We start from the raw sequence: 21,750 nt of genomic DNA on the forward strand, positions 1-21,750 counted from the left end.
TGGTTCTGGGTTTAGAAGGTGCTGTCTAACGACTTTTTGGTGAATTTCTGCAGTGCATTTTATAAATAGTGCACACTGCTGATACTCAGCGCCAGTGGTGATATCATCCCATTTCCCTATCTCCAAATCAGTCAAAGCAAAACACAGTATAGTTCTATCTCCTCCATCTTTATTCCGGGCCCTGGAGGGAGGCAGAACAATCGCCAATGTGCACAGAAACAGGAGTTATCTGTCTTCTCTTGCTAACAGCTTTTTCTTAAGGAATTATATAGTCATTTACAGATATGGCAATATACATATGCTTTTCCACCTTGTTAACCCACTACTCTTGCCTCTAGCAGCTGATTGTTAACTGCAAATTCTTATCTGATCTGAGTCATGTTCAGCTGAACCTGTTGTTTCACAAAATTCACAAAATTCAAAACTTAACTCTTTCCCTGCCTGCTCATACCCATTACATATTGTCAGTGCAGGGAGTAGATGCTTGTGGATGTCGTGCCAAGTGGGATGCTTTGTCCTGAATGGTGTCAATATTCTAGGTGCTCTTGAGGCTGCACTCATCTAGTTAAGTGGGGAGTATTCCAACACACAACTGATGTGCACCATGCAGATAGTGGAAAGGTTTTGCAGAGTCAGGAGACAAGTTACTCGCCACAGTATTCTTAGCCTCTAACCTCTTTTTGTAGCCACTGCGCTTATGTGGTAAGTCCAGTTGAGTTTCTGATCAATGATAACCTCCAGGATGTTGATAGTGGGATATTCAGGGATGGTAACACCGCTGAATGCCAAGGGACAGTGATTAGATTTTCTCTTACTGGTGACGGTCATAGTCTGACATTTGCATAGCATGCATTTTACTTTCCACTTGTAAGCCCAAGCCTGGATATTGTCCAGATCTTGTTATACTTGGACATGGACTGCTTTAGTATCTGAGAAATTGTAAATGCTGCTGAACATTGTTCATTGTTCCATCATCAGTAAATATTCCCATTTCTGGAGGGAGGGTCATTGATGAAGCAGCTGAAGATGCTTGGGCCTTGGTCACCACCCTGTGGACGTCTGCAGGGATGTCCTGGAGCTGAGATGACTTACCTCCAACGACCATGACCATCTTCCTACGTGTCAGATCTGACTCTAACCCCGGGGAGCATGCCGCTGGCTTCCCACTGATTTCAGTTTTGCCAGGTTTCCTTGATACCACACCTGGTCAAATACAACCTTGATGTCATAAAATCTGGGACATGCTGCACAGTGACTGCACACTTCGAAGAAAATTATTTTTATTTAAAAAGTTATTGTCGCTAATATACAGATTTTATTTATTTTATCCATATTACTATGGAATGAGACAGAGATGTATAAAGTGGCATTTTCTCATCCCTCCCGCTCACCACCCACCAATCAACACAGAACAAGTTTGAATCTGTCACACTGTGCAAAAAGATACAAATGGGTGACTCAGTATCGTGCAGTAAAATGAAGTATTTGATCATTCACACTTGGGCTAATAGCCACAAAAATAGTTGATAACTATACAGCAAGCTTCGTATTGTTGAAACACCATATCCAAATACAGATTATTCAAATAATACAAAGTGGAACAAAGCAGAAAGAAAGCAAAACTTCACAGTAATCATTGTTAGACAATCAGTTTAAATTATGTCCAAGATACCAAAATCCAATCAAATTTGAATTTAGTATTTTGGTAATATTAACACCAATGAAATGATCCAATATTTTGGGGTATAAAACCAGACATTTTGAACAATTAGGGGAAGAATTGCTAAGCCACCACCAAGTACAGACTGCCAGCAGAACAGCTCTCTGAAAGGTACCTGGCTATAAGAGGTTTGCGCAGCAGAACATCGAAAAGACAACAGAGAAAAATCTGCAGAAAAAGAACTATGTGGTGGTCACTACTGAAAATCTTATCAAGTTAATTAGGTGCTGCCAATTTTATGGAAATTCTTAACTATAATAATTGGAAATACTGGAAACAAACAAGATGAAAGACACAAACATCACACTCCCTAGCTCCACAGATGCTGCCAGACGACAGAGATACAAAGAGAAGATTTGACAGCTGACTGGATTTGAAAGGTGAATTGTTTTTGTAAATCTTAAATCAGTATTGTAGAGTGGGAGGTAAAAGATAGGTTTAAGAGAAAGGAGCTGTAAATAGTTGTTGGTTTTAATATTCTCTGTTGAACTTAAAGAATAACTTTATTAATTTTATTTTAGAAAGCGACCTTTGAGATAGTTCTTCACTTCTCTAATTTTAACAGATTACAGCACAGGGTGAATCTTTTCTGTGTGGCTGACTGAAATTAGCAAAGGGGTTTGCCAGTGTCATAACCCGGTTGGTTTCTGAAGCAGTGTGGTGCCAAGAGCTTGGATTCAATTCCAATCACTGGCTGAGGTTATGAAGAAGGACTCTCCTTCTCAACCACTCCCCTTGAATGAGAGTTAAATCTAGAGAGCAGCCCTATGATCTGGTAAGACTATGGTGATAATACATGTTGATTTGTAGAGATTAATCTTCAAATAAGCTGTTTAATTCACCAGCGCCATTTAGAACTGAATGTGCAGAATTGCTTAGCCTTGTCCATCACTTGCTGTTTACGGTGTTTGGCATGCAAGCAATCCAATTTTGCAGACCCTTTGACAAAGGGTCAGTTAGACTCGAAACATCAGCTCTTTTCTCTCCTTGCAGATGCTGCCAGACCTGCTGAGATTTTCCAGCATTTTCTCTTTTGGTTTGCAGATTCACCATGTTCATTCCTCATTTTTAGGTATGCCTGATGCTGCTCCTGGTATTTCCTCCTGTACTCTCCATTGATCCAGGGTTGAACCCCTGGCTTGGTGATAATTTTTGAGTGGAGGGCATGCAAGATCACATGGTGGAGGCAAATGTGATAGGGGTATTTAAGGGGCTTTCAGATAAGCACATGAACAAGCAAAGAATGAAGGGATATGGACATGGGCAGGCAGAAGGAAGTAGTTTAATTTGATGTAATGTTTGGCACAACCTTGTGGGCTGAAGGGCCTATTCCTGTGACGTATTATTCTATGTTCTATGCTGCAGAATGCATTCAGAGTACAATTCTGATGCTGGTGATGGTCCAAATCACCTCATGGATTCCCAGTCTTGAATTGCTACATCTGTTCCAAGTCAACTCCATTTAGTACAGGGTTAGTACCACATAACAAAATGGGGTGTATTCTTAAGACAGAAGACAGAACATTGTCCTTAAAAGGACTGTGCTGGTCACTAATGAAAATCTTATCAAGTTAATTAGGTGCTGCCAATTTTGCGGAAATCCTTAACAACTACCATAATTGAAAGTACTGGACACAAACAAGATGAAGGACACAAGTATTACACTCCCCAGCTCCACAGATGCTGCCAGATAAAGCATTCTTGCTTTATTTACTTCATTTGACTCTAGATGATTTCAAGGCTTTGAGCTCAATCCATGTAATGCATAACCACAAAACATTTCTTTTTCCCCATGGAAATTCATCTAATGACTCATTTTCAGATTTAGTTTTGTTTTTGTTTAGTATCATGGTGAATCATGAAACTGGAAGATTATCTAGCATTTGCTATTTCCTTTTTAAGTCTTCATTCACTTGAGTGAAAAGTGAGGGAGCTGTTAGCATTTGTATAGTTACCAGACAAGATATTACAGAAAACAACTCAAGATATTTGTTTTCAAGATACTCATACTTGGTGATACAAATGCTGGGTAAGATGGTCGGAACAGGCCTCAAAAATCAGTCTTTAGCTTATATTTTTCTGTAACTGAACAGCATCTGACAAAAACTGGCACTTCAATATTCTATTCATCATTGACAATCACTTGCTAATGGGTATGATTGTCCATTAAGGAAATTCTATGTCATTAGTCGTCTGGGTTGGCAGATTTGAGCAACAGAGAGGCTGAATAGGCTGGAGCTGTTTTCCCTGCAGCATCGGAGGTTGAGGGGGTGATCTTATAAAGGTTCATAATATCATGAGGGGCAGGGATTTGACAAACAGACAAGATCTTTTTCCCGGGGGTGGGGAAAGTCCAGAAATAGAGGGCATACGTTTAGGGCGAGAGGTTACGAATTTAAAAAGGGACCTAAGGGGCAATGTTTTCAGAGGGTGGTACGTGTATAGAATGTGCTGCCAGAGGAAGTGGAGGAGTCTGGTACAATTACATTTAAAAGGCATCTAGATGGGTATATGAATAGGAAGGGTTTCGAGGGTTATGGGCCAGGTGCTGGCAAATGGGACTAGATTAGGTTAGGATAGGATATTTGTTCAGCATGGACAAGTTGGACTAAAGAGTCCGTTTCCGTGGTGTAGACATGTATGACTCTCGTCACTGTTTGCAAGTAGAAAAGATGCTCGGGACATCTTTTCATGTGAGAATGCTGTTGCATATCAGGAGACACACGATCCTTGACAGAAAGTAGATGCAGTTCTAATTGCTGCAGTGTACCTTAACACACCATCCACCATGTTATACAGTTTCTTGGTGATTTAAAAAAAAAGCAGAGCCAACATCAGCTCACAAGGAGCCTGAAACAGGAAGTCCCAAGAACAACTGAAAATATTACAGTAATAATACCTGTATTAAGGATATTTCATATACGATACTGCGATACCACAAAGACAATGCTGTAAGGGCTACAATGACCTAAGAAGGAGCAAGGGAGATGGGGAATGGGCGCAAAAGAGAGAATGGGATGAGGTGTGTAAAACTAAATGAGGCTGTCAGTTTTGTGGGCCAGACAAACACAGCAGCAAGGCTGCAGTTTCACAACAGAGACAGCATGGCAGAGAAAGTTAAACAAGGTTAGCACAGAGATCAACAAAGGAAACCCAGGGAAAGACAGCAAGTGGTATCATGAACATATCAGATACATTCAATACCCTATCAGAAAAGAACGCTCAGTCGTCCCATTTCCAAGCACTTTACAAAACAGTACAATTTCAGAGGAATTCTGATTCAGAAACTGGCTTGCTACTTCAAAACATTTTAACATTACGACCAATGGCCCCAGACAATCCTTGCCAATTTTTCAAGGAAAGCAGATTGTTCACAGCTCAGAAACAGTAAGTGTCAAAGTCCTTTGGAAAACCCTCAGGAGCCAACAACTCTTTCCCCCTTTAGGGCATCATGAAAACTCACACATTGGCCTCCTAGAATGTCCAAACAATCCTACCTCATCTGACTTCACCTTTCACTTCCTCTAATGACTTTTGGGATTTGTCCAAATTACAAAACCATGCACGAGAATCAATTTCACAACTGTCCTCCACCAATACATTTAACACCGACACACTTAAAAGGACAGTACAGAATGTGCAAAAAAACCAAAGTGGATAGAGAGCCAAGGCATTAGGTGATGGATATTTGTGAGGGAGTGATTCTTCTAACACCTGAAGCAGAAAACCTGAATGCTAATTTCAGCTAGTACTGCAAATGTTGGAGAGGAGAGTCAAGAGTGTGGTGCTGGAAAAGCACAGCAAGTCAGGCAGCATCTGAGGAGCAGGAAAATCAACGTTTCGGGCAAAAGGAATCATCAGGAAGAAGGGCTTGTGCCCAAAACATCAACTCTCCTGCTCTTGGACCCTGCCTAAACTGCCGTGCTTTTCTGTGCCACACTCTGACTCTGGACTCTCTAGCATCTGCAGTCTTCACTTTCTTAGCTATGGAAGACACTCCAAGTCTTACTAATAGAAACTGGGACCACGTTTCTTTATTCACCTATGGGATGTGAGCATTGCTGGCTCGCCATAATTTATTGCCCATCCCTAGCTGCCCTTGTGAAGGTGATGGCGAGCTGCCTTCTTTGCAGACCTACAATGCTATAAGGGAGGGAATGCCAAGAGTTTGACCAAACAACACGGAAAGAACAGCAATATGTTTCCAATCCAGACTGGTGAGCACCTTGGAAGGGTGCATGCAGCTGATGGCATTCCCATTTATCTGTTCCCCTTGTCCTTTTAGATAGAAGTGGTTGTGAGCATCAGTGGAGGAGGGAGTGGATGTTGTGGGATATGGTGCCAGTCAAGCAGGCTGCTTTGTCCTGGATTGTCACGGACAATTTCAGCACTGAAAACGGCCCTTTGGCTACTGGGGTCTGCGCAGGTCAAAAATTACAACCTAACTATTCTCATCCCAAATCCTGTACATAGAACATAGAAAAATACAGCGCAGTACAGGCTCTTTGGCCCTCGATGTTGCGCCGATCCAAGCCCACCTAACCTACACTAGCCCACTATCCTCCATATGCCTATCCAATGCCCGTTTAAATGCCCATAAAGAGGGAGAGTCCACCACTGCTACTGGCAGGGCATTCCATGAACTCACAACTCGCTGAGTAAAGAATCTACCCCTAACATCTGTCCTATACCTACCACCCCTTAGTTTAAAGCTATGCCCCCTCGTAATAGCTGACTCCATACGTGGAAAAAGGTTCTCATGGTCAACCCTATCTAAACCCCTAATCATCTTGTACACCTCTATCAAGTCATCCCTAAACCTTCTCTTCTCCAAGAGAACAGCCCCAAGTGCCTCAGCCTTTTCTCATACGATCTTCCTACCATACCAGGCAACATCCTGGTAAATCTCCTCTGCACCCGTTCCAGTGCCTCCACATCCTTCCTATAGTATGGCGACCAAAACTGCACACAATACTCCAGATGCGGCCGCACCAGAGTCTTATACAACTGCAACATGACCTCAGGACTCCGGAACTCAATTCCTCTACCAATAAAATCCAGTACACCATATGCCTTCTTCACCGCACTATTTACCTGGGTGGCAACTTTCAGAGATCTGTGTACATGGATACCAAGATCCCTCTGCTCATCCACACTACCAAGTATCTGACCATTAGCCCAGTACCCCATCTTTTTGTTACCCTTACCAAAGTGAATCACTTCACACTTAGCTACATTGAACTCCATTTGCCACCTTTCTGCCCAGCTCTGCAGTTTATCTATATCCCGCTGTAACCTGACACATCCTTCCTCACTGTCAACAACTCCACCGACTTTCGTATCATCCGCAAACTTGCTCACCTGACCTTCTAGCCCCTCCTCCAGGTCATTTATAAAAATGACAAACAGCAATGGTCCCAAAACAGATCCTTGCGGAACACCGATAGTAACTGCACTCCAAGATGAACCTTTACCATCAACTATTACCCTCTGTCTTCTTCCAGCTGGCCAATTCCTAATCCAAACCTCCAACTCACCCTGAATGCCATACCTCCGTATTTTTTGCAGTAGCCTACCATGGGGAACCTTATCAAACGCCTTACTAAAATCCATATATACCACATCTACCACTTTACCCTCGTCCACCTCCTTAGTCACCTTCTCAAAGAATTCAATAAGGTTTGTGAGGCATGACCTGCCCTTCACAAAACCATGCTGACTATCCTTGATCACATTATTCCTATCCAGATGTTCATAAATCCTATCCCTTACAATTCTCTCTAAGACTTTGCCCACAACAGAAGTGAGACTCACCGGCCTATAGTTACTAGGGTTATCCCTACTCCCCTTCTTGAACAAGGGAACCACATTTGCTATCCTCCAGTCTTCTGGCACTATTCCTGGAGACAACGAGGACATAAAAATCAAGGCCAATGGCTCTGCAATCTCCTCCCTTGCTTCCCAGAGATAAATGCCATCAGGCCCAGGGGACGTATCTATTTTCACCCTTTCCAGAATTTCCAACACCTCTTCCCTACATACCTCAAAGCCGTCCATTCTAATTAATTGTACTCAATGTTCACATCGGCAACAATGTCCTGTTCCTGAGTGAATAATGATGAAAAGTATTCATTCAGAGTCTCCCCAATCTCTTCAGCCTCCACATGCAACTTCCCACTACTATCCTTGACTGGACCTATTCCTACCCTAGTCATTCTTTCTTTCTTTCAAGTTGGTTCATCGCCTTGTGTGCTTGCAATGTCAAAGCATACATTTGAACACTTCTTGAGTGTTAAAAGGATCCCACCCTTAAAGGCAGCGAATTCCAGATTTGCTTCACTTTCCACATATAAAAAAAATCTTTGCTCACATCCCCTCTAAAACCGCCTGCCCTTTAGCTTGAAGCTATGCTCCTAGTCATTGATCCCTCCACAAGGGGAAAAGTTTGCTCCTGTCTATGACCTTCACCTTTATACATCTCAATCATTTTACCCACTCAGTCTCTTCTTCTAAAAGGAAAACAACCCTGTCGATCCGATTTCTCTTTATAACAAAACTCTCAAGCCCAGGAAACATCCTGGTAAATCTCCGCTACACCCTCTCCAGTCATCACATCCCTCCTGTCATGTGGATTCCAGAACTGCAAACAATACTCTAGTTGTGGCTTAACCAATGTTTTATAAAGCAGCATGAACTGAGACTCCCAGCAACAGTGGTGCCCAAAGCCTGGACTCCCGGCAGCAGCTGTGCCTGGAACTGGGACTCCTAGTGGCAGTAAGCCCAGACCCTAAATCTTGGCAGTGGCAGTGCCCAAAACAGGTACTCCTGGAAATGGTAGGCCTGGACTCTTGGCAGTGGCAACAGCAGAACTGGGGCATTAGCATCCTCATTGTTGTTCCTGGATCAGGTCTCCTCGAGGACCTTGCAGAAACCCTGAAGCTGTGCTTGAAATCCCAATGTCAACAGATGATGAACTCTTATTTAAGTAATTTCATTTTATTCTTGTTCCTCAAAATGGCGCTGGATTGTGGCAACAAAAGACTTGGCACCATATCTTCAAGATACATGATGGTAATTAGATCATTAAATCATTCATTCAAGAACCTCACAAGAAGTCAAAATTTTTCAGTTTTGTTGGAACTGCACTCATCTGGATAAGTGGAAAGTATTCCATTATTCTCCTGAGTTATGCTTTGCAGATGCTGGACAGGCAACTTGTTATCTAAAAGGGAAAGAAACTGGAGAGCTTCAATGCAGAGGTATCTGGCTGACCTTGTGACAAATTTCAGAAAACTAACATGCAGGTACAGAAGTTAATAAGGAAGGAAAGTAGATCAAAAATAAAACTTTAAAAATTCTATTCTATTGTTTTATTATTTATTGCTAAAGGAAGAGAGTATAAAAAGTAGGAAAAAGTGTTGCTGCAATTGTACAAAGCATTAGCGCAACTGCATATAGAGTACTGCATACTCCAGGTATTATGGTCCCCTTTCTTGAGCAAAGCTGTAGTATTGGAGACAATTCAAGGGTGGTTTACTAAATGTATTCCAGAGACAAAGGGTTTGTTTTATGATGAGATTAACAACTTAGGTTTCTACTCTCAGATGAATGGGAGATCTAATTGAAACATATAAAATGCTAAAGGGGATTAACAAAGTAGAGGCAGAATGAATGTTTCCTCACCTGCGGTAATTTAGTTTGAGAGGTCATAGTTTTACGATTTAAAATAGAAAATGGGGATAAATTATTTCTCTCAAAGGATCCTGAATCTGTGGAATTCACAACTCCAGAGTGCAGTGGATGCTGGGACATTGAGTAAATTTAAGGAAGCGATCAACAGTTTTGTTTAATTAGTCCTTGGTTGAAGAGTTCTGCAGAGTGGGAAGAGAAGTGCAACTGAAGTGATGAGATGAGATGAGATCAGATATGATCATATCAAAGGCAGAACAGGCCCGAGGGGCTGAATTGCCTATTTCTTCGGCGAGTCACTTGCTGCAGTATTCCTAGCCTTTGATATGCTCATGAAACCACTGTATTTTTGTGGAAAGTCCACTTCAATGGTAACTCTTCCCGATGTCAGCTTTTCACAATAGACTACATGGCCCCTTGAAAGCTATGGGGTCAGGCAGGGTTTGAAGGATTGGGATTAAAACTAGCGTCAATGGGAGCTAAAACACCAGAGCAGTTAAGTCCAATAACTACTTTCACCTTATCAATTGCATGTCATACAAAGTCAAAAATCAGAATGTGTCCACAAAGTAATACCTCTTTCCTAGCATTCCACAAAATTTTAAGGTTCCTGTCCTGTAGAATTCCTCATAAGCAAATAAACTAAACCGCAGTCCCAATTCAAAACAGTATCCAATTCCCAGAGTTCACAGCAACAACCAGAAACATTTCCCTATACTTGACAAACCATGCTTATACTGTACAAGTTTTCAAAAAAAAACAATGAACCACAGAAACTTCTGTTTATACATCACGAACAAACTCCGCACAAAAGCCTCAAATACTTCACCAAGAGATTCAATTGCGAAACAATTGTTTTATGTCTTCCAGCAACGGCAGGATATTTCGCTAGCTCAGGGCTCGGAGAGCTGCTGCTACTCCATACGCATCATCAGTCCTCGCCTCCGGTTTGCCCGAAGCACTATCTTCCGATGTCCGCCCATACCAAAGAGGAGGTCCGCCACTGAAGAAGGGCAACCCCAACCTCCTCTCCCACAGCAGCGCCCCGAATCCAGCTGCTGAAGATTCGGAGCTTCGCATCTGGAAATACGACCTAATGCTCTCCCCAGCACAATCCAACAGCAATATGAAATTTACATAAACTAATATCCAGGCGACGGCTACGCTTTTAAGTACACCGACTTTACATCTGCGGATGAGGAAATATTTGTGCCAGAATGTCATTGTTACTACACACGATTTAAAACTTATATTTTAACAAAAAGCGTTAGACGCAAAGATAAGCGATGCTTATATTTTGAAGCAATAATGAAATATTTGTGACCGTAAAATTAGTGATCTCAATAAATTTAAATGGATTGGTTGTAAGTACATAGCTAGTCTTTTATTAATACTGTACTTGTGAGAACTGACACTTACTCCAAGATACTGCCTTGTATGAATTCAAAACAATTGCTGTTATTATCCAGATTGCTGTTGGCACAGATCATAGCACAAGATAATGAGAAGAAAGGTTAAAAAAGGTTAGTATATCATTTGAAGCAACTATTTCAAGACTGTTCTATTTTCTACAAGGAGCCTTGTAGGACAGCAGTGGTGTCTCTGCCTTTGCAGCAGTAGCTTAAAATCTCACCTGCCCAGCGGTGTTTCAAATCTCCAAATAGGTTAAGTAAAATACCTTCTACTTACTACATTGTCATTCATCTCAAACTTCATGGATATTCCTGTACCAGCCCACAAAAAGCAGAGGAAAAAATGTCGAGTGCAACACCAGGTAGTTGACAAAAGTACTTGTTTATTTATTGCTGACAAGCCCTTTCCCACCTGCGTGCCCCCTCCCAGTAACATCATACAAAAATATAGAAGCAGGTTTCTAGATCTAATCCCAGATCCTACCGTCCAACTTGGCACTGCCCTCTTAAACTGTCCTACCTGTCCATCTCTCTTCCTACCTATCCACTCCACCCTATCGCCATCAATCCCCACCTTCATCTATCTATTGCATTCCCAGCTGTTTTCTCCCCAGCCCCACCCCACTCCTATTTATCTCTCAACCCCCTTGGGCACCCCCCTCATTCCCGATGAAGAGCTCATGCTCGAAACGGCAACTCTCCTGCTCCTCGGTTGCTGCCTGACTGGCTGTGCTCTTCCAGTACCACATTCTCCAACTCTGATCTCCAGCATCTGCAGTCCTCACTTTCTCCTAGGTGTCTACATGCTGATGACACTGAGATCCCTCTCCCTGACATCTCTTTATTCCACCAACTATCTCAAAGCACCAACATTTGTCCCAAATCCAGAAATGGATGAACAAAATCTTTCTCCAATTAAATATTGGAAACACTGAAGCAACTGCCTTCAGTTCCCATCACAAATTAAATTCAAACTCTATCCTTTTCCCTGACAAATGTCAGAGGTTGAACCAGACTTCATAACGTGGCAGGTGAGAGACGCGACACATGCCTCTGCCGACCACATCTGCGGGAAGTGCACACAACTCCAGCTCCTCGAAAATAGAGTTAGGGAACTGGAACAGGAGCTGGATCATCTGCAGATTTACAGGATTCTGAAGGGGGAGGGTGAGCAGCCAGAAATCGTGGTACATATTGGCAATGATATAGCCAGGAAAGGGATTGAGGATCTGAAAAGTGACTACAGAGGTTGGAAGCTGAAGAGCAGGACAAGTAGAGTAGTGATCTCAGGTTTGCTACTGGTGCCATGAGATAATGAGGGGAGAAATAGTCAATGAGTGCAGCTTAACATGTGGCTGTGCAGCTGGTGCAGGAGGGAGGGCTTCAGATATTTGGACCATTGGGGTACCTTCTGGGGAAGGTGGGACCTGCACGTGAAGGACCAGTTGCACCTGAACTGGAGGGGCACAAATGTTCTGAGTGGGAGATTTGCCCGTGTGGTTCGGGACGGTTTAAACTGGTTTGGCAGGCGGCTGGGAGGCAGAGCTACATATCTGAGAGAAGGGTAGTTAGATATGGGAAAGTGACAGGATGGAGTGGATCTATTGGGAAGGTTATTCATGTGATGGAACAAAGGGATCAGTTAAAGTGTGTCTGCTTTAATGCAAGGAGTATCAAAAATAAGAGTGATGAACTTAGAGCATGGATCTGTACTTGGGACTGTGATGCTGTGGCCATAATGAAGACGTGGGTTTCACAGGGGCAGGAATAGTTGCTGGATGTTCCAGGGTTCAGAACGTTTAAAAAGAACAGTGAGGGTGGAAAAAGAAGGGGGGGTCTAGCATTGCTAATCAGAGAGTGCATCACAGCTACAGAAATGAAGGTTGTTGAGGAAGGTTTGTCTACGGAGTCAGTATGGGTGGAAGTTAGGAACAGCAAGGGAACAGTCACCTTATTGGGGGTTTTCTACAGATCCTCTACTAGCAGTAGGGAGATTGAAGAACTCATAGGCCGGCAGATTTTGGAAAAATGCAGATGTATCAGGGTTGTTGTTTGGGTGACTTCAACTTTCCCAATATTGACTGGAACTTCCTTAGTGCAGATGATTTGGATGGAGCAGTTTTTGTCAGGTATGTTCAGGAGGGTTTCCTTACTCGATATGTAGTTTAGATCAGAGTGGTGCTGGAAAAGCACAGCAGGTCAGGCAGCATCCGAGGAGCAGGAAAATCGACGTTTCGGGTAAAAGCCCTTCAGGCCGACAAGAGGAGAAGCAATTTTGGATTTAGTGCTCAGCAATGAGCCAGGTTAGGTGTCAGATCTCGCGGTGGGAGAACACTTTGGTGATAATGACCACAACTGCCTCACATTTACCATAGCCTGGAGAGGGAAAGGAACAGTTACCAAGGGAAGATATTTAATTGGGGAAAAGGAAATTATGAATGCCATCAGACAAGATTGGGAAATACAGATTAGGAGCAATTTTTCCATAGAAAAGGCACAACAGACGTGGAGACTGTTTAAGGAGCAGTTGTTGCAAGTGATGCACAAATCTGTTCCTCTGAGACAGGCAAGGGGTAATATTAAGGTGCCTTGGATGACAAGAACAGTGCAGCTTCTCGTCAAAATGAAGGAGGCAGCATACGTAAGGTGGAGGGAGTAAGGATCTAGCACAGGTTTAGAGGATTACAGGTTTACTAGAAAGGAACTCAAAGTCAGAGTCATAGAGATATACAGCATGGAAAAAGACCCTTCAGTCCAACCCATCCATGCCGACCAGAATCCCAACCCAATCTAGTCCCACCTGCCAGCACGTGGCGCATATCCCTCTAAACACTTCCTATTCATATACCCATCCAGATGCCTTTTAAATGTTGCAATTGTACCAGCCTCCACCACTTCCTCTGGCAGCTCATTCCATATACGTACCACCCTCTGTGCAAAAAAGTTACCCCTTAGGTCTCTCTTATATCTTGCCCCTCTCACCCTAAACCTATGCCCTCTAGTTCTGGACTCCCCGATCCCAGGGAAAAGACTTTGTCTATTTATCCTATCCATGCCCCTCATTATTTCGTAAACCTCTATAAGGTCACCCTTCAGCCTCCGACGCTCCAGGGAAAACAGCCCCAGCCTGTTCAGCCTCTCCATGTAGCTCAATTCCTCCAACTCTGGCAACATCCTTGTAAATCTTTTCTGAACCCTTTCAAGTTTCACAATATCTTTCCAATAGGAAGGAGATCTAAATTGCATGCAATATTCCAACAGTGGCCTAACCAGTGTCCTGTACAGCCGCAACATGACCTCCCAGCTCCTATACTCAATACTCTGACCAATAAAGGAAAGCATACCAAACACCTTCTTCACTATCCTATCTACCTGCAACTCCACTTTCAAGGAGTAATGAGAACCTGCACTCCAAGGTCTCTTTGTTCAGCAACACTTCCTAGGACCTTACCATTATGTGCATAAGTCCTGCTAAGATTTGCTTTCCCAAAATGTAGCATCTCGCATTTATCTGAATTAAACTCCATCTGCCACTTCTCAGCCCATTGGCCCATCTGGTCCAGATCCTGTTGTAATCTGAGGTAACCCTCTTCGCTGTCCACTGCACCTCCAATTTTGGCGTCATCTGCAAACTTACTAACCATTCCTCTTATGCTCACATCCAAATCATTTATATAAATGACCAAAAGTAGAGGACCCTGCACCAATTCTTGTGGCACTCCACTGGTCACAGGCTTCCAGTCTGAAAAACAACCCTCCACCACCACCCTCTGTCTTCTACATTTGAGCCAGTTCTGTATCCAAATGGCTTGTTCTCCCTGTATTCTGTGAGATCTAACCTTGCTAACTCAGAAATGGACTGAGGAGAGCCAAGAGGGGGCATGAGAAAGACTTGGCAGGAAGGATTAGGGAGAACCCAAAGCATTTTACTCATGCGTGAGGAATAAGAGAATGATCAGGGAGAAGGTAGGGCTGGTCATGGATAGTGTAGGGAACTTGTGCGTGGAGACTGAGCAGATAGGGCAAGTGTTAAATGAGTTGCTTTGCTTCGGTTTCACTAAGGAAAGTGACCTTGTTCTGAATGAGAACTTTGAGGAGCTGGGAAACAGGCTTGAACAGGTCAAGATTGATGAAGTGGATGTGCTGGAAATGTTGGCAAACATTAAGATTGCTAAGTCCCCAGGGCCAGACCAGATTTATTGTAGGTTGCTCCAGGAAGTGAGAAAGGAGGTTGCTAAGCCACTAGCAAAGATCTTTGCTTCCTCACTCTCCACGGGAGACATACCAGGGGAGTGGAGGGAGGCGAATATTGTTCCTCTTTTCAAGAAGGGGAATAGGGAAATGCCTGGCAATTACAGATGAATCAATCTTATGTCTGTGGTCAGCAAGGTTTTGGAAAGAATTCTGAGGGATAGGATTTATTTGGAAAAGCATAGCGTGATTAAAGGCAGTCGGCATGGCTTTGTGAGGGGCAGGTCATGCCTCACAAATCTTATTGAGTTCTTTGAGGAGATGATGAGACAGTTCGACAAAGGTCGAGCAGTGGATGCGGTGTATATGGACTTCAGCAAGGCATTTGATAAGGTTCCCCACTGTAGGCTCATTCATAAAGTCAGGAAGTATGGGATACAGGGAGATCTGGCATTCTGCATTCAGAATTGGTTGGCTGACAGAAGGCAGAGAGTGGTTGTAGATGGAAAGTATTCTGCCTGGAGGCCAGTGGTGAGTGGTGTCCCACAGGGCTCTGTTCTTTGGGCCTCTTCTTGTTGTAGTTTTTATAAATGGCTTGGATGAGGAGGTTGAGGGGTGGGTTAGTAAACTTGCCGATGACACAAAGGTTGGAGGTGTCGTTGATAGTATCGAGGGCTATTGCAGGCTGCAGCATGACATAAACAGCATGCAGAGTTGGGCTGAGAATTGGCAGATCAACCTGGATAAATGCATTTTGGAAGGTCGAACCAGAGTGCTGAATATGCTTAAAGACAGGATTCTTGTCAGTGTGGAGGAACAGAGGGATCTTGGTGTTCAAGTGCATAGATCCCTCAAAGTTGCCACCCAAGTGGATAGGGTTGTTCATGAAAGCCAAAACACTACATGTTTTCTGAACAGGGGGATTGAGTTTAAGAGCCGCGAGGTTTTGCTGCAGCTCTACAAGTCCCTGGTGAGACCACACTTGGAATATTGTGTCCAGTTCTGGTCGTCCTATTATAGGAAAGATACAGAGGCCTTGGAGAGGGTGCAAACAAGGCTTACTAAGATGTTGCCTGGATTGGAGGGCTTGTCTTATAAGGCTGACTAAGCTCGGACTTTTCTCTCTGAAGAGAAGGATGAAGTGAGGTGACCCTGATCCAGGTATACAAGGCAATGAGAGGCATAGATTGAGTCAATAGCCAGAGACTTTTTCCCAGTGCAATACTGACTGGCACAAGGGATCAGAGTTTTAAGATATTAGGAGAAAGGTATAGGAGAGACGTCAGAGGTAGGTTCTTTACACAGAGAGTTGTGAATGCCTGGAATGAGTTGCCAGCGGGTGGTGGTGGAAGCAGAGTCATTAGGGACATTTAAGCGACTGCTGGACATGCACAAGGACAGCAGTGAACTGAGGGGTGCATAGGTTAGGTTATTTTATTTTAGGAATAATCCTCAGCACAACATCATGGGCTGAAGGGAGTGCTCTGTGCTGTACTTTTCTATATTCTAATCTTTGTGTCATAATTGGCCCTTAGCATATTTACACCAAGGTAACCTACTTCTTACTCTGTAATATCAGCCAATTCCCCTCATTTACTGCTAAATCTTCATCCATTGCCTTTATTGCTTCTAAATGTAACTATTCAAATGTTCCCCAGACCAGTCTTCCATAAAGGTAGAGGTAAAAACAATGACTGCAGATGCTGGAAACCAGATTCTGGATTAGTGGTGCTGGAAGAGCACAGCAGTTCAGGCAGCATCCAAGGAGCAGCGAAATCGACGTTTCGGGCAAAAGCCCTTCATCAGGAATAAAGGCAGTGAGCCTGAAGCGTGGAGAGATAAGCTCAGGCTCACTGCCTTTATTCCTGGTGAAGGGCTTTTGCCCGAAACATCGATTTCGCTGCTCTTTGGATGCTGCCTTAACTGCTGTGCTCTTCCAGCACCACTAATCCACAGTCTTCCAGAAACAAGAGTTAATTTACAATTTTGCTGAGCACACCATAACTTGCATCAACCCCAGTTCATCCATCAGCCCAGTGCTCGCTCAGTCATACAGATTGCCTGACCAAAAACATTTCAGTCTTAAAACTCTTGTCCTTGTTTACAAATGAGCAATATCTTTTGAGTGACGCAAACAGCTGTCCAGGATATACAGGAATTGTGCTCACTATGCAGTCTCCTTTATATTGGTAAGACAAAACAAAGATTGGGTGACTGCTTTGCAAAACACCTCCACTCCGTCTATAGGAATTGCAATGAAGCATAACACAAGCTCAAGGAACAAGAGTTTATTGTCCTCTAAGGGCACTTTACAGTATCCAGGACGCAACACTGAATTCCACAACTTCAGACTCTGACATGATGCCTGTTCTCCATTTTTAAACATCCTCTCACACCATTCCAATGGCCTCATCTTGTTTGACTTTTTACTTAGCTCTCAGCAAAGACCCATTTCCCCTGTTTACACTTTAACTTACTATTTCTTTCTCCATAATTAATAACCGTTTTGCACTGGGCCTCCACTGTCTCCTCTAGAGGATTACAATTCAACACGTTATTGCTTTCATAGTGTAACTCTGCTGTAGAGTGAAACACACTGACAAAGCCCCCTCAGAACCATAAGTTGTTGCTTAAAAACCTGTTAGCCTTCAGGTAATTTCAAGTACGTGAGTAACAAACACTGTTCTTTCGCAGCTGTTTGCAAAAATCACAACACCATCTTTCTATTCCCTCTCTGACTGTCTTTATGTATATATATACTCTCAATTATCCTCAACTCAACTAGCACAACTAAAAATAATTCAAATATTAATTTATCACACTTACTATTTGTATCTTAAGAAATGAAGCTGAGCATCCCAGAACAAGTGAAATAATTGACAGCAGATCAATCTGCCAGTTGGGATTAGATGACATCAATGATCAATGAATCTGAAATGTTAACACTACTTTCAATCCACAGATGCTGCCACTGTTTTTCCAGCAATTTTGTGTTTTTGTTTCTTACTTCCAGCATCTGTAGTTCTTTAAAAAAAATCACTGACCATCAGCCTGAATGTTCTAGACTGCAGTGATTCATCTCAAAAAGCATCTCAAAAATCAAGACAGAGAAAGGAAAGGGGAATTTAAAACAATTATCACTAGAGAAAAGTGAATAGAAAAACTAAACAGACTAAAGGCTGTTTAGTCTGCTAGATGTGTTGGTTTCTCCAGCACACTGCTATGTTTTAGACTAAAGGCTGACAAGCCATGTGAACATGATGGCCTGCATCCTAGAATCTTAAAGTAAGAAGTAGTTGCAGAGATAATGGATGCATTGGTTATAATCTTCCAAAATTCCCTAGAAATTGGAAATTGGAAAACCACAACTGTAACAACTCAATTCAAGGAATAGAGACAAAACAAGCCAGCTCGTGTCACATCTGCGATTGGAAAAGCACTAGAATCCATTATTAAAAAGATAATAGCAGGACACTTTGAAAACTATAAATTATATAAAGTCAAGAGTGAGGTGATGGAAAAGCACAGCAGGTCAGGCAGGATCCAAGGAGCGGTAGAATCGATGTTTCAGGCCAGAGCCCTTCATCAGGAATGAAGCTTATGAGCCAAAGGGGTGGAGAGGTAAACGGGGGGGGGGGGGGGGGGGGGGTTGAGGGAGGAGGTAGCTGAGAGTGAGATAGGTAGACGGAGGTGAGGATAGTGGTGATAGGTTGGAGAGGAGGGTGGAGTGGATAGGTGGGAATGAAGATGAACAGGTAGGACAGGTCACGAGGGTGATGCCGAGTTGGAAAGTTGGAACTGGGACAAGGGGGGAGTTGAAGTGTTCGGCCATGGGGCGGTGGGGTTGGTTGGCGCAGGTGTACCAGAGATGGTCTCTGAAGCGCTCTGCAAGTAGGCATCTCCAGGACACCAGAACCAACCAACCCCACTGCCCTGTGGCTGAACACTTCAACACCCCAGCCCACTCTCCGCCAAGGACATCCCTGAGGTCCTGGGCCTCCTCCATTGTCAAATCCTTACCAGCCAACGCCTGGAGGAAGAACTCTTCATCTTCCGCTTTGGGACCCTCCAACCTCAAGGCATCAATGTGGATTTCACCAGTTTCCTCATTTCCCCTCCCCCGACCTTGCAACTTGGCCCATGACCTGTCCATCCTCCTTCCCACCTATCACCACTACCTCCGTCTACCTATCAGACTCTCAGCTACCTTCCTCCCAGTCCCACACCCCTGTCATTTATTTCTGCAACCCTTCATTCCTGATGAAGGGCCTTGCACGAAACATTGATTTTCCTGTTCCTCGGATGCTGCCTAACCTGCTGTGCTTTTCCAGCACCCCACTCCTGACTAATCTCCAGTATTTGCAGTCCTTACTTTATATATAATAAAGCGGATTCAGCACAGGTGCTGGTATTCAAAAGGGAAATTGTGCTAATTTAGTTTGTTCTTTGATGTCGTAAACACAGTAGATTTCACAAAACCAGTCATTATAGAGTCATACAGATGCACAACATGGAAAAAGACCCTTCGGTCCAACCAGTCCATGCCAACAGATATCCCAACCCGCCAGCACCCAGCCTATATCCCTCCAAATCCTTCCTATTTATATACCCATCCAAATGCCTCTTAAATGTTGCAATTGTGTTAGCCTCCACTACTTCCTCATGTACCACCCTGTGCATGAAAACGTTGCTCTTTAGATCTCTTTTATATCTTTCCCCTCTCATTCTGGATTCCCCCAACCCAGGGAAAAGACGTTATCTATTTACTCTATCCATGCCCCTCAGCCTACGATGCTCCAGGGAAAACAGCCCTAGCCTATTGAACCTCTCCTTATAGCTCAAATCCTCCAACCCTGGCAACATCCTTATATACCTTTTCTGAACCCTTTCAAGTTTCAAAACATCTTTCTGATAGGAAAGAGACCAGAATTGCACACAATATTCCAATAGTGGCCTAACCAATGTCCTGTACAGCTACATGACCTCCCAACTCCTGTACTCAATACACTGACCAATAAAAGAAAGCATATGAAATGCCTTCTTCACTATCCTATCTACCTGCAACTCCACTTTCAAGGAGCTATGAACTTGCACTCCAAGGTCTCTTTGTTCAGCAACACTCCCTAGGACCTTACCATTAAGTCCTGCTAAGATTTGCTTTCCCAAAATGCAGCACCTCCCGTTTATCTAAATTAAACTCCATCTGCCACTTTTCAGCCCACTGCCCCATCTGACCATGATCCCATTGAAATCTGAGGCAACCTTCTTTGCTGTCCATTACATCTCCAATTTTGGTGTCATCTGTAAACCTACAAACTATATCTCTTATGTTCGCATCCAATTCATTTATATAAAATGATGAAAAGTAGTGGACCCAGCACTGATCCTTGTGGCACTGCATTGGTCACAGGCCTCCAGTCTGAAAGACAACCCTCAATCACCACCTTTAAGCCAGTTCTGTATCCAAATGGCTAGTTCTCCCTGTATTCCATGAGACCTAACCTTACTAACCAGTCTGTCAAGAGGAACCTTGTCAAACATCTTACTGAAGTCCATATAGATCATATCTATCGCTCTGCCCTCATCAATACTCATTGTTACTTCTTCAAAAAAAAATCTCAATCAAGTTTGAGAGACCTTATTTCCCACACATAAACCCATGTTGACTGTCGCAAATCATCCTTGCCTTTCCAAATACATGTACATTCTGTCCCTCAGGATTCCCTCCAACAACTTGCCCACCACTGACAGCAGGCTCACTGGTCTATGGTTCCCTGGCTTGTCCTTACCATCTTTCTTAAACATTGGCACCACGTCAGCCAGCCTCCAGTCTTCCGGCACCTCACCTGTGACTATCGATGATACAAATATCTCAGTAAGAGGCCCAGCAATCACTTTCCTAGCTTCCCACTGTTGCTGTGTATTTGAAATTAAGAGGCATTTAATAACGTACCACATAAAGGAGAAATACACAAGGTAAGAGTTCATAGTTTTGGGGGCAACATATTAGCACTGACAGAGGATTGGTAATTTATAATTCATGGGGTCTCAGCTACTTCTAAACATTATTAATGAATTGGATAAGGAGACGGTGGGCAGTTAAATTTTCTGATGACAAAACGGTAAAGTAGGAAATCAAGTTGCGATAAGGATACATAGGATAAGTGCCAGGATAAAAATTTGTCAGATGGAGTATAATGTGGGAAATTGTAAGCTTGTCCACTTTAGCAGGAAGAATAGAGTAGCAGCCTTCTATTTAAAAGAAGAGTGATTACTGAACTGAGGTGCAAAGAGTTCAGGGTGTTCTGGTACATGAATCACAAAAAAAAGTCAAGTGAATAAAAAGGCAAATGAAGCATTGGCCTGAATCCAGAATTGACAGAATGGTCCAAACAAAAATCTGAATTTTTTTTGGTGACAAGGAATCATGAAATTATGGCATTTACATTTATTATCTGATGTAAAATGCAAATGTTTCCAGACCATTTCAGACAACTGGAATTATTAGACATCAAGTGGTTTAGTATTTCAAGTTATGTAACTATTAACAATGTTCGCACCTTGCACTTGGTATCTCATTACATCCTGTTGATTGGAAACCTTGTTCATCAGTAATCTACAACAAGCTTTCATTGTGCTGGACTCCTAACACTGAAATCAGCACAGTGTATGAATCTAGACATGAAAAACTGATTCAATCTCTGCCCTAGATTAACCAGCAACTTCTAAAAATGAAGC

General features: G+C 43.1%; 1 protein-coding gene across 7 annotated transcripts in view; it reads right to left on the reverse strand.

Moving 5' to 3' along the window:
* Positions 1–21,750, reverse strand: part of specc1la (sperm antigen with calponin homology and coiled-coil domains 1-like a) — a 307,162-nt gene that overhangs the window by 268,085 nt on the left and 17,327 nt on the right. Inside the window, exon 1 of one of the 7 annotated variants that reach the window (XM_072587010.1) lies at positions 10,239–10,370. The exons of the other annotated variants lie outside the window; for them this stretch is intronic. The gene's annotated coding sequence lies outside the window, so the exon portion shown is untranslated. Of the gene's footprint in view, positions 1–10,238; positions 10,371–21,750 lie in introns of those variants that run through there. 7 annotated transcript variants of the gene reach the window in all.

The sequence above is a fragment of the Chiloscyllium punctatum genome, chromosome 17, assembly GCF_047496795.1.
Source record: "Chiloscyllium punctatum isolate Juve2018m chromosome 17, sChiPun1.3, whole genome shotgun sequence".
NCBI lineage: Eukaryota > Metazoa > Chordata > Chondrichthyes > Orectolobiformes > Hemiscylliidae > Chiloscyllium > Chiloscyllium punctatum.